We start from the raw sequence: 10993 nt of genomic DNA, 5'->3' as shown, positions 1-10993 counted from the left end.
GCTACCATGGCCCTGTCAGGTTCATCATACAAGGTACCTAGGGCCTGGAAGAACCCCTTGACAGAGATGAGACAACCAGCGTCAGAAGGCAAGGAAAAATCCCAGTCCTGGGGATCTCCCTGGAGGCGGGAGATTACAATGCCCACGCGTTGGCTCTCAGAACCGGATGACAAGGTGCGTAATCTGAAGTATAGTTTACAATTCTCTTTTAAAGACAGAAACTTTCTACGGTCACCTGAGAACGGTTCAGGAATCTTAATCTGAGGCTCCATATGATGACTAGATACATGCAGAGTGGAGGCTAACCAAAGGATTCATGATAACAGTGGTGATGTGGGCCTGTTATTCTGTCACACACACAGGGTGTAGGGTAGTGACCACTGAACTCCACCCTCACCCCTGTCCCTGCCTACTTGCCTCGCAAGTCCTAGCAACAAGGGACAACTGGTCGACAAACCCTTAGCTTAGGATAGTGCAGGGAAGACAAGCAACACATGCAACAGGAAGGTCAAACAAGCCGCGTCAAAACCAAGAGAGCAGAAAGGTACTGGAGGAGCAAGCAGAGAATCGTCAGGACAAGCCGAAGTCAAACCAGGAGGGAACGCCAAGACCAGAGGATGAGACGGACGGGAAATCGGAAGCCAAGCAGGAACAAACAAACCAGGTGAGTAACATGCAGGAAGGACCTCAATAACAGGCAATCTGTGGCCAGCAAATTGCCTGTTTAAATAGAGCGCTGGTGGAGTCATGTGATGTAATAACTTGCTGCAGAACCTCATAATGCACACCTCTGCTGCTGAAGAACCACAGAATATACACATCAGCTGCTGCAGGACCTCATAATACACATCTCAGCCGCTGCAGAACCTCCTAACACACACCTCAGCCGCTGCAGAACCTCATAATGCACACCTCTGCTGCTGAAGAACCACAGAATATACACATCAGCTGCTGCAGGACCTCATAATACACATCTCAGCCGCTGCAGAACCTCCTAACACACACCTCAGCCGCTGCAGAACCTCATAATGCACACCTCTGCTGCTGAAGAACCACAGAATATACACATCAGCTGCTGCAGGACCTCATAATACACATCTCAGCCGCTGCAGAACCTCCTAACACACACCTCAGCCGCTGCAGAACCTCATAATGCACACCTCTGCTGCTGAAGAACCACAGAATATACACATCAGCTGCTGCAGGACCTCATAATACACATCTCAGCCGCTGCAGAACCTCCTAACACACACCTCAGCCGCTGCAGAACCTCATAATACACACCTCTGCTGCTGAACCACAAAATACAGAACCACAGAATACCGTATACACCTCAGCTGCTGCAGGACCTCATAATACACACCTCAGCTGCTGTAGAAACTCATACTGCACACCTCAGCTGTTGCAGAACCTCATAATACACACCTCAGCTGCTGCAGGACCTCCTAATACACACCTCAGCTGCTGCAGAAACTCATACTGCACACCTCAGCTGCTGCAGAAACTCATACTGCACACCTCATCTGCTGCAGAACCTCATAATACACACCTCAGCTACTGCAGAACCTCATAATACACACCTCAGCTGCTGCAGAAACTCATACTGCACACCTCAGCTGCTGCAGAACCTCATAATACACACCTCATCCACTGCAGAACCTCCTAATACACACCCCATCTGCTGCAGGACCTCCAAACACACACCTCATCTGCTGTAGAACCTCCTAATACACACCGCATCTGCTATAAACATAATACACACCTCAGCTGCTTCAGAACATCACAATACACACCTCAGCTGCTGTAGAACCTGCTATCAAACACCCCAGCTGCTGCAGAACATGATAATCTAATGCTACAGAACACATAAGGCTTTAATCACATCTGTGTTGGGGCCTCAGTTGCAGATCAGGCCATAAATACCAGACACAATTTTGCAGCAGACTCCATGATGGAAACCCATGAGATTTCATTATAGCTATCGAGATCCATTAGGTCATCCGTAGGGTTGCCACCTGTCCGGTGTTTTCACCACAAATTATTATTGGCAGTAATGTAATCAGCTTCAATGGTTCCTCAGTCAACCGCTTTAAGTTGACTGAGGAAGTGGAAGGAGCAGAGTGCAGGGGGGCTGGCATTCTAGCTGCTTAGAAGTCCCTGCTCTATGTCCATATATGGCTTAGGAGTCCCTGCTCTATGTCCATATATGGCTTAGAAGTCCCTTCTCTATGTCCATATATGGCTTAGGAGTCCCTGCTCTATGTCCATATATGGCTTAGGAGTCCCTGCTCTATGTCCATATATGGCTTAGTAGTCCCTGCTCTATGTCCATATATGGCTGTGTCCATATATGGAGTCATTACTATGAAGATTAATACACCCTTTAAGTTTCTATCTGCTATCATTCGAATGCATCACCATCTACATTAAAGGCAAGAACCTTTTTTTTAATTTAATTATTTTTATTGTTAGTATATCAAAACATTACAGATAGAAAACAAAGAATACAATTTCCCCCCAACCCCGATTCCCTTAAAGAAACCCTCCCCCGCCCCCCCTACCTGTGGTGCGTCAAAATAAGTCCTCTATCATTAAGAAAATTGAACACAACTGATCAAGCTCTCCAACCACCCCATATCTTAATCCACTTCTCCTCAGCCCCCCTCTTATTGTACAAGATTTTTTCATAATTTTTTACCTTAGCAATTAAATTCATCCATGTGATTATATCTGGAGTATATCGAGCAAACCAGGTTCGACTAACCAACACTCTGGCCAACATCAATATCCTGCCCAAGAGGATCTTTTGATACTTGTGACTATTTAATTTAGAGAGATCATTAAGCACGAATACTTGTGGTTCAAAAGGGATTCGTATTTTTAGTTTATACCTAATACAATTATTTATAGTATTCCAAAAGTTTGTGAGTTCTGGACAAGTCCATATCATATGAAGAAAATCTGCTCCTAGAGTATCGCATTTGGGGCAATTGGACTTGTCTCTTAATCCGCATTTATTCATCCATAGAGGAGTAATATATAATCTATGGCAAATAAAAAATTGTATTACGTGGTTGAAATTCTGGGATAGTGAAACTAAATTTCCAAAAATATTCTCCCATCCTTCTACTTGTAAATTCAGACAATCCACCTCCCACGCTTTTTGTCCTGGTGACTGTGTGTCACTAAACCGTGCCTTAAGTAATAACTTATATATATTTGAAATTTTTATTCTAGACAGTGTACCCCCTACCCAATCATTCAAAAAGGATGAATTATCTATATCTAACACCAATTTATCATCCAAACTGGATAGTACTGAACGCAATTGAAAATACCTAAACCAGGAAAGGTTTGTTATACTATGTGTCATCTCTATAAATGGTTTAATTTCTCTATCTTTAACTATCTGTGAAATATACAAAATTTTATTCTTTTGCCAAAATGTATCAGCTGCAATATCATCTAGCCTTTGTAAATACAAATTGTGCCAAAGAGGCGTGAATGTCAGTGAACCCTTGATCTTCAACCACGTTCTAGTTGTAGCCCATACTTTCAGGAGTAATTTTATGGTCTCTCTATAGCCCCACTCATAGCTCTTTAATAGACCAGATTCCAACAAGGTAAAAATATTATTGTGGGCATAGCTAGTTACCAATTTCCCCAACAATGCACTGTTCTCTGATTCATAGCATCTCAATAACTGGGCTGCAAAAAAAAACCCTTTAAAGTAAGGGAGATTTAAACCCCCGCACTCCATAGATTTATACAAATATTCCAGCTTTATTCGAACTCGCTTTCTTCCCCATATTAAATCATTGATTATTTTTTCAATAAGTTTAAAATGTTTATCTTGTATCCAAATAGGTGTATTCCTGAGGACATAAAGAAATTGTGGTAGTATCACCATTTTAACTAGTGAAACTCGATCGGCTCTGGATAGGGGCAGTTTCAGCCAGATCCCTATTTTAGCTCTAGTCCTTACCACTATGGGAATCAAATTAAGTTGTACGAAATTTTCAACCCGAGGTGATATAGTCAAGCCCAAGTATTGAAAGGTGTCAACAATATCCAACTGTGTCCCGAGAACCTCTTTCTGTGGCAGGGGATCTATTGGCATCAAGCTGGTCTTTGTCCAGTTTATAAGAAGACCAGACACCTCGCCAAATGCTTTAACCATTTGGATAATCCAAGGAAGAGTGATTTCCGTGTAGTCTATAAAAAACAGAACATCATCCGCATATAAGGAGATCCGATCTTGTACTCCTAGCGTACCAAATCCTTTAACCTGATCATCCTGTCTAATGGCCATCGCGAGGGGTTCAATATAAATATCGAATAATAGGGGAGACAGTGGGCAACCCTGTCGTGTGCCTCTTCTTAAATCAATACTACTACTCAAAATTCCATTAAGACTCAATTTTGCCCTTGGAGATCTATACAATAACTTAAGAGTACGTATAAACTTTTCCCCAAAGCCCATCCTTGCCAGAACCTTCCAGAGGAAGCACCACTCCACCCTGTCAAATGCCTTGGAGGCATCCAGCGACAGGATGGAGCGAGCGGTCCCCCCAGGGGCCTGAATATTAGAAAAAAGCCGATGTAAATTATGATGTGTACCCTTGTCTTGGACAAAGCCACTCTGGTCCGAATGGACAATAGAAGAAATAACCCTAGAAAGCCTTGTAGCCAGGACCCTCGCAAGGAGCTTTACATCTGCATTAAGCAGTGAGATTGGTCTATAAGATTCTAAATCTAAAGGGTCCTTGCCTTTTTTTGGAATTAATATTATTACAGCCTCCATCATTGAGTCTGGGAGCTTCCCATCCTCCATTGATTCAGAAAAGACCTCCAACAATCTCGGGAGAATGCAATCCCTATATTTACTATAAAATTCATATGGGAGTCCATCTGAACCAGGAGTAGAGTTAACTGAGCATAATTTAATAGCTCCCTCAAGTTCCTGGATTGAGACCTCTAGTTCAAGTGCTTTCTTTTGCGTCTCAGTAATAGTTGGAAAGATGATCCTATCAAGGTAAAAATCTATCTTATCATCTGTAATGTTAGATTCGGCTTTATACAGATCAAGGAAATAATCAACAAAGGCCTTCTCCACCGGGCCCTGTCCAGTGACCATCCTACCATCAATCAATCGGACCTTGTCTATATATTTTTTAGGTTGTTGACTTGAAATTACTCTGGAGAGAAATTTACCGGGTCGCCCTGACTCTGTAAAATATTTTTGCCCTTTAAAGAAAAGACTCTGTTGGGCCTTATCCAGTAAAAAATTAGAATATATTTGTGTGGCTCTTTGCATATTTTCCCTATTTTGCTCCGACTTATTCATGTAAAAGGATTCTGTCGCCTGTGCAGCACGTTCTTCTAAGTTTTTCTGTTTTTTCCCGTACTCCTTTCTAAGGTTCGCGATATTACTAACCATCAATCCCCTCATATACGCCTTAAACGTATCCCATACCACTTGACTTTTGGCTGAACCATAATTATTATCCCACAATCGGCCAATTTCATTTTGGATTATTTCATGTGTTTTTATAACTGATAGCCAGTAAGGATTTAGTCTAAAAAGGGGTTTTGATGTATATCCTTCCTGAGACAAACAGAATTCAAGTAGTAACGGAAGGCAAGAACCTTAACCACTGAGCTATAGAGCTCAATGTTAAACTGCAGCAGATATTTTGTGTCCAAAAACCTCAGTAGTAATTTCTTATGTATTATGTATTCATATGATAGAATTTTTTATATTTTTTAGTAATTAAAAAAAAGAAATTATGGCACATGTGCCCCCTCAGAGTAGTTACGCCCACATGTGTCTTCTCAGAGTAGATATGCCCACATGTGGCCCTGCAGAGTACATGTGCTCTGTGTATTTTATATAGTCTCTAGGATGCTCTTGGTATTCTATATAGTCTCTAGGATGCTGTCTGTATTCTATATAGTCTCTAGGATGCTCTCAGTATTCTATATAGTCTCTAGGATGCTCTCAGTATTCTATATAGTCTCTAGGAAGCTCTCTGTATTCTATATCGTCTCTAGGATGCTCTCTGTATTCTATAAAGTGTCTAAGAAGCACTTTGTATTGTATATCAGTCTCCAGGAAGCACTTTGTATTGTATATCAGTCTCTAGGATGCTTTCGGTATACTATATAGTCTCTAGGATGCACTCGGTATTCTATATAGTCTCTAGGATGCTCTCTGTATTCTATGAAGTCTCTAGGATGCTCTCAGTATTGTATATCAGTCTCTAGGATGCTCTCTGTATACTATATAAACTCTAGGATGCTCTTCGTATTCTATATAGTGTCTAGGATGCTCTCTGTATTCTATATAGTCTCTAGGATGCTCTCTGTATCCTATATAGTCTCTAGGATGCTCTCTGTATCCTATATAGTCTCTAGGATGCTCTCGGTATTCTATATAGTCTCTAGGATGCTCTCTGTATTTTATATAGTCTCTAGGATGCTCTCTGCATTCTATATAGTGTCTAGGATGCTCTCTGTATCCTATAAAGTTTTTAGGATGATCTCGTTATTCTATACAGTCTCTAGGATCCCCTCAGTATTGTATATCAGTCTCTAGGATTCTCTCTGTATTCTATATAGTCTGTAGGATGCTCTCAGTATTCTATATAGTCTGTAGGATGCTCTCTGTATTCTATATCAGTCTCTAGGATGCTCTAAGTATTCAATATAGTCACTAGGATGCTCTCAGTATTCTATATAGTCTCTAGGATGCTCTCAGCATTGTATAAGTCTCTAGGATGCTCTCTGTAAACTATATAGACTCTAGGATGCTCTCGGTATTCTATATAGTCTCTAGGATGCTCTTAGTATTCTATATAGTCTCTAGGATGCTCTCGGTTTTCTATATAGTCTCTAGGATGCTCTCTGTATCCTATATAGTCTCTAGGATGCTCTCTGTATTTTATATAGTCTCTAGGATGCTATCAGTATTCTATATAGTCTCTAGGATACTCTCTGTATTCTATATAGTCTCTAGGATGCTCTCTGTATTCTATATAGTCTCTAGGATACTCTCTGTATCCTATATAGTCTCTAGGATGCTCTTGGTATTATATATAGTCTCTAGGATGCTCTCTGTATTCTAGATCGTGTCTAGGATGCTCTCTATATCCTATATAGTATCTAGGATGGTCTCGGTATTCTATATAGTCTCCAGGATGCTCTCTGTATTCTTTATAGTCTCTAGGATGCTCTCTGTATCCTATATAGTCTCTAGGATGATCTCGGTATTCTATATAGTCTCTAGGATACTCTTAGTATCCTATATAGTCTCCAGGATGCTCTCTGTATTCTTTATAGTCTCTAGGATGCTCTCTGTATCCTATATAGTCTGTAGGATGCTCTCAGTATTCTATATAGTCTGTAGGATGCTCTCTGTATTCTATATCAGTCTCTAGGATGCTCTAAGTATTCAATATAGTCACTAGGATGCTCTCAGTATTCTATATAGTCTCTAGGATGCTCTCAGTATTGTATAAGTCTCTAGGATGCTCTCTGTAAACTATATAGACTCTAGGATGCTCTCGGTATTCTATATAGTCTCTAGGATGCTCTTAGTATTCTATATAGTCTCTAGGATGCTCTCGGTTTTCTATATAGTCTCTAGGATGCTCTCTGTATCCTATATAGTCTCTAGGATGCTCTCTGTATTTTATATAGTCTCTAGGATGCTATCAGTATTCTATATAGTCTCTAGGATACTCTCTGTATTCTATATAGTCTCTAGGATGCTCTCTGTATTCTATATAGTCTCTAGGATACTCTCTGTATCCTATATAGTCTCTAGGATGCTCTTGGTATTATATATAGTCTCTAGGATGCTCTCTGTATTCTAGATCGTGTCTAGGATGCTCTCAATATCCTATATAGTATCTAGGATGGTCTCGGTATTCTATATAGTCTCCAGGATGCTCTCTGTATTCTTTATAGTCTCTAGGATGCTCTCTGTATCCTATATAGTCTCTAGGATGATCTCGGTATTCTATATAGTCTCTAGGATACTCTTAGTATCCTATATAGTCTCTAGGATGCTGTCGTTATTCCATATAGTCTCTAGGATGCTCTCTGCATACTATATCGTCTCTAGGATGCTCTTTGTATTCTATATAGTCTCTAGGATGCTCTCGGTATTCCATATAGTCTCTAAGATGCTCTCTGTATTCTATATAGTCTCTAGGATGCACTCTGTATTCTATAAAGTCTCTAGGATCCCCTCAATATTGTATATCAGTCTATAGGATGCTCTCGGTAATGTATATCAGTCTCTAGGATGCTCTCTGTATTCTATTAAGTCTCTAGGATACTCTCTGTATTCTATATAGTCTCTAGGATGCTCTCTGTATTTTATATAGTCTCTAGGATCCCCTCTGTATTGTATATCAGTCTCTAGGATGCTCTCTGTATTCTATATTTTCTCGAGGTTGCTCTTAGTATTGTATATCAGTCTCTAGGATGCTCTCTGTATTGAATATAGTCTCTAGGATGCTCTTGGTATTCTATATAGTCTCAATGATCCTCTCTGTATTGTATATCAGTCTCTAGGATGCTCTTGGTATTGTATATCAATCTCTAGAATGCTCTCTGTATTCTATATAGTCTCGAGGATGCTCTCAGTATTGTATATCAGTCTCTAGGATGCTCTCTGTATCCTATATAGTCTCTAGGATGATCTCGGCATTCTATATAGTCTCTAGGATGCTCTTGGTATTCTATATAGTCTCTAGGATGCTCTCTGTATTCTATATTGTCTCTAGGATACTCTCTGTATCCTATATAGTCTCTAGGATGCTCTCTGTATTCTATATAGTCTCTAGGATACTCGCTGTATCCTATATAGTCTCTAGGATGCTCTCGGTATTCTATATAGTCTCTAGGATGCTCTCTGTATACTATATAGTCTCTAGGATGCTCTCTGTATTATATATAGTCTCTAGGATGCTCTCTATAGTCTATATAGTGTCTAGGATGCTCTCTGTATCCTATATAGTCTATAGGATGCTCTCTGTATTCTAGATAGTTTCTAGGATCCTCTCTGTATTGTATATCAGTCTATAGGATGCTCTCAGTATTGTATATCATTCTCTAGGATGCTCTCTGTATTCGATATAGTCTCGAGGATGCTCTCTGTATTGTATATCAGTCTCTAGGATGCTCTCTGTATTCTATATAGTCTCGAGGATGCTCTCAGTATTGTATATCAGTCTCTAGGATGCTCTCTCTATTCCATATAGTCTCTAGGATGCTCTCGGTATTCTTTATAGTCTCTAGGATGCTCTCTGTGTCCTACATGGTCTCTAGGATGCTCTCTGTATTTTATATAGTCTCTTGGATGCTGTTGGTATTCTATATAGTCTCTAGGATGCTCTCAGTATTCTATATAGTCTTTAGAATGCTCTCAGTACTCTATATAGTCTCTAGGATGCTCTCTGTATCCTATATAGTTTCTAGGATGCTCTTGGTATTCTAAATAGTCTCTAGGATGCTTTCGGTATTATATTTAGTCTCTAGAATGCTCTTTATATGCTATATAGTGTCTAGGATGCTCTCTGTATCCTATATAGACTTTAGGATGCTCTCGTTATTCTATATAGTCTATAGGATGCTCTTGGTATTCTATATAGTCTCTAGGATGATCTTTGTATTCTATATATTTTCTAGGATAGTCTCTGTATTCCATATAGTCTCCAGGATGCAATCTGTATTCTATATAGTCTCTAGGATCCTCTCGGTATTGTATATAGTCTCTAGGATGCCCTCAGTATTCTATATAGTCTCTAGGAAGATCTTTGTATTCTATATAGTCTCTAGGATAGCCTCTGTATTCCATATAGTCTCCAGGATGCAATCTGTATTCTATATAGTCTCTAGGATCCTCTCGGTGTTGTATATAGTCTCTAGGATGCTCTCTGTATTCTATATAGTCTCTAGGATGCCCTCAGTATTCTATATAGTCTCTAGTAAGATCTTTTTATTCTATATAGTCTCTAGGATGCTCTTGGTATTCTTTATAGTCTATAGGATGCTCTCTGTATACTATATAGTCTCTAGGATACTCTCTGTATCCCATATAGTCTCTAGGATTCTCTCGGTATTATATATAGTCTCTAGGATGCTCTTTATATGCTATATAGTGTCTAGGATGCTCTCTGTATCCTATATAGACTTTAGGATGCTCTCGTTATTCTATATAGTCTATAGGATGCTCTTGGTATTCTATATAGTCTCTAGGATGATCTTTGTATACTATATATTTTCTAGGATAGTCTCTGTATTCCATATAGTCTCCAGGATGCAATCTGTATTCTATATAGTCTCTAGGATCCTCTTGGTATTGTATATAGTCTCTAGGATGCCCTTGGTATTCTATATAGTCTCTAGGAAGATCTTTGTATTCTATATAGTCTCTAGGATAGTCTCTGTATTCAATATAGTCTCCAGGATGCAATCTGTATTCTATATAGTCTCTAGGATCCTCTCGGTATTGTATATAGTCTCTAGGATGCTCTTTGTATTCTATATAGTCTCTAGGATGCTCTCGGTATTCTATATAGTCTCTAAGACGCTTTCTGTATTCTATATAGTCTCTAGGAAGATCTTTGCATTCTATATAGTCTCTAGGATAGTCTCTGTATTCAATATAGTCTCCAGGATGCAATCTGTATTCTATATAGTCTCTAGGATCCTCTCAGTATTGTATATAGTCTCTAGGATGCTCTCTGTATTCTATATAGTCTCTAGGATGCTCTCTGTATTCTATATAGTCTCTAGCATGATTTTTGTATTCTATATATTTTCTAGGATAGTCTCTGTATTCTATATAGTCTCAACGATGCAATCTGTATTCTATATAGTCTCTAGGATCCTCTTGGTATTGTATATAGTCTCTAGGATGCTCACTGTATTCTATATGGTCTCTAGGATGCCCTTGGTATTCTATATAGTCTATAGGAAG

This window comes from Bufo gargarizans, unplaced genomic scaffold, assembly GCF_014858855.1.
Source record: "Bufo gargarizans isolate SCDJY-AF-19 unplaced genomic scaffold, ASM1485885v1 fragScaff_scaffold_526_pilon, whole genome shotgun sequence".
NCBI classification, from domain to species: domain Eukaryota; kingdom Metazoa; phylum Chordata; class Amphibia; order Anura; family Bufonidae; genus Bufo; species Bufo gargarizans.
Note: the sequence above shows the minus strand (reverse complement) of the source record.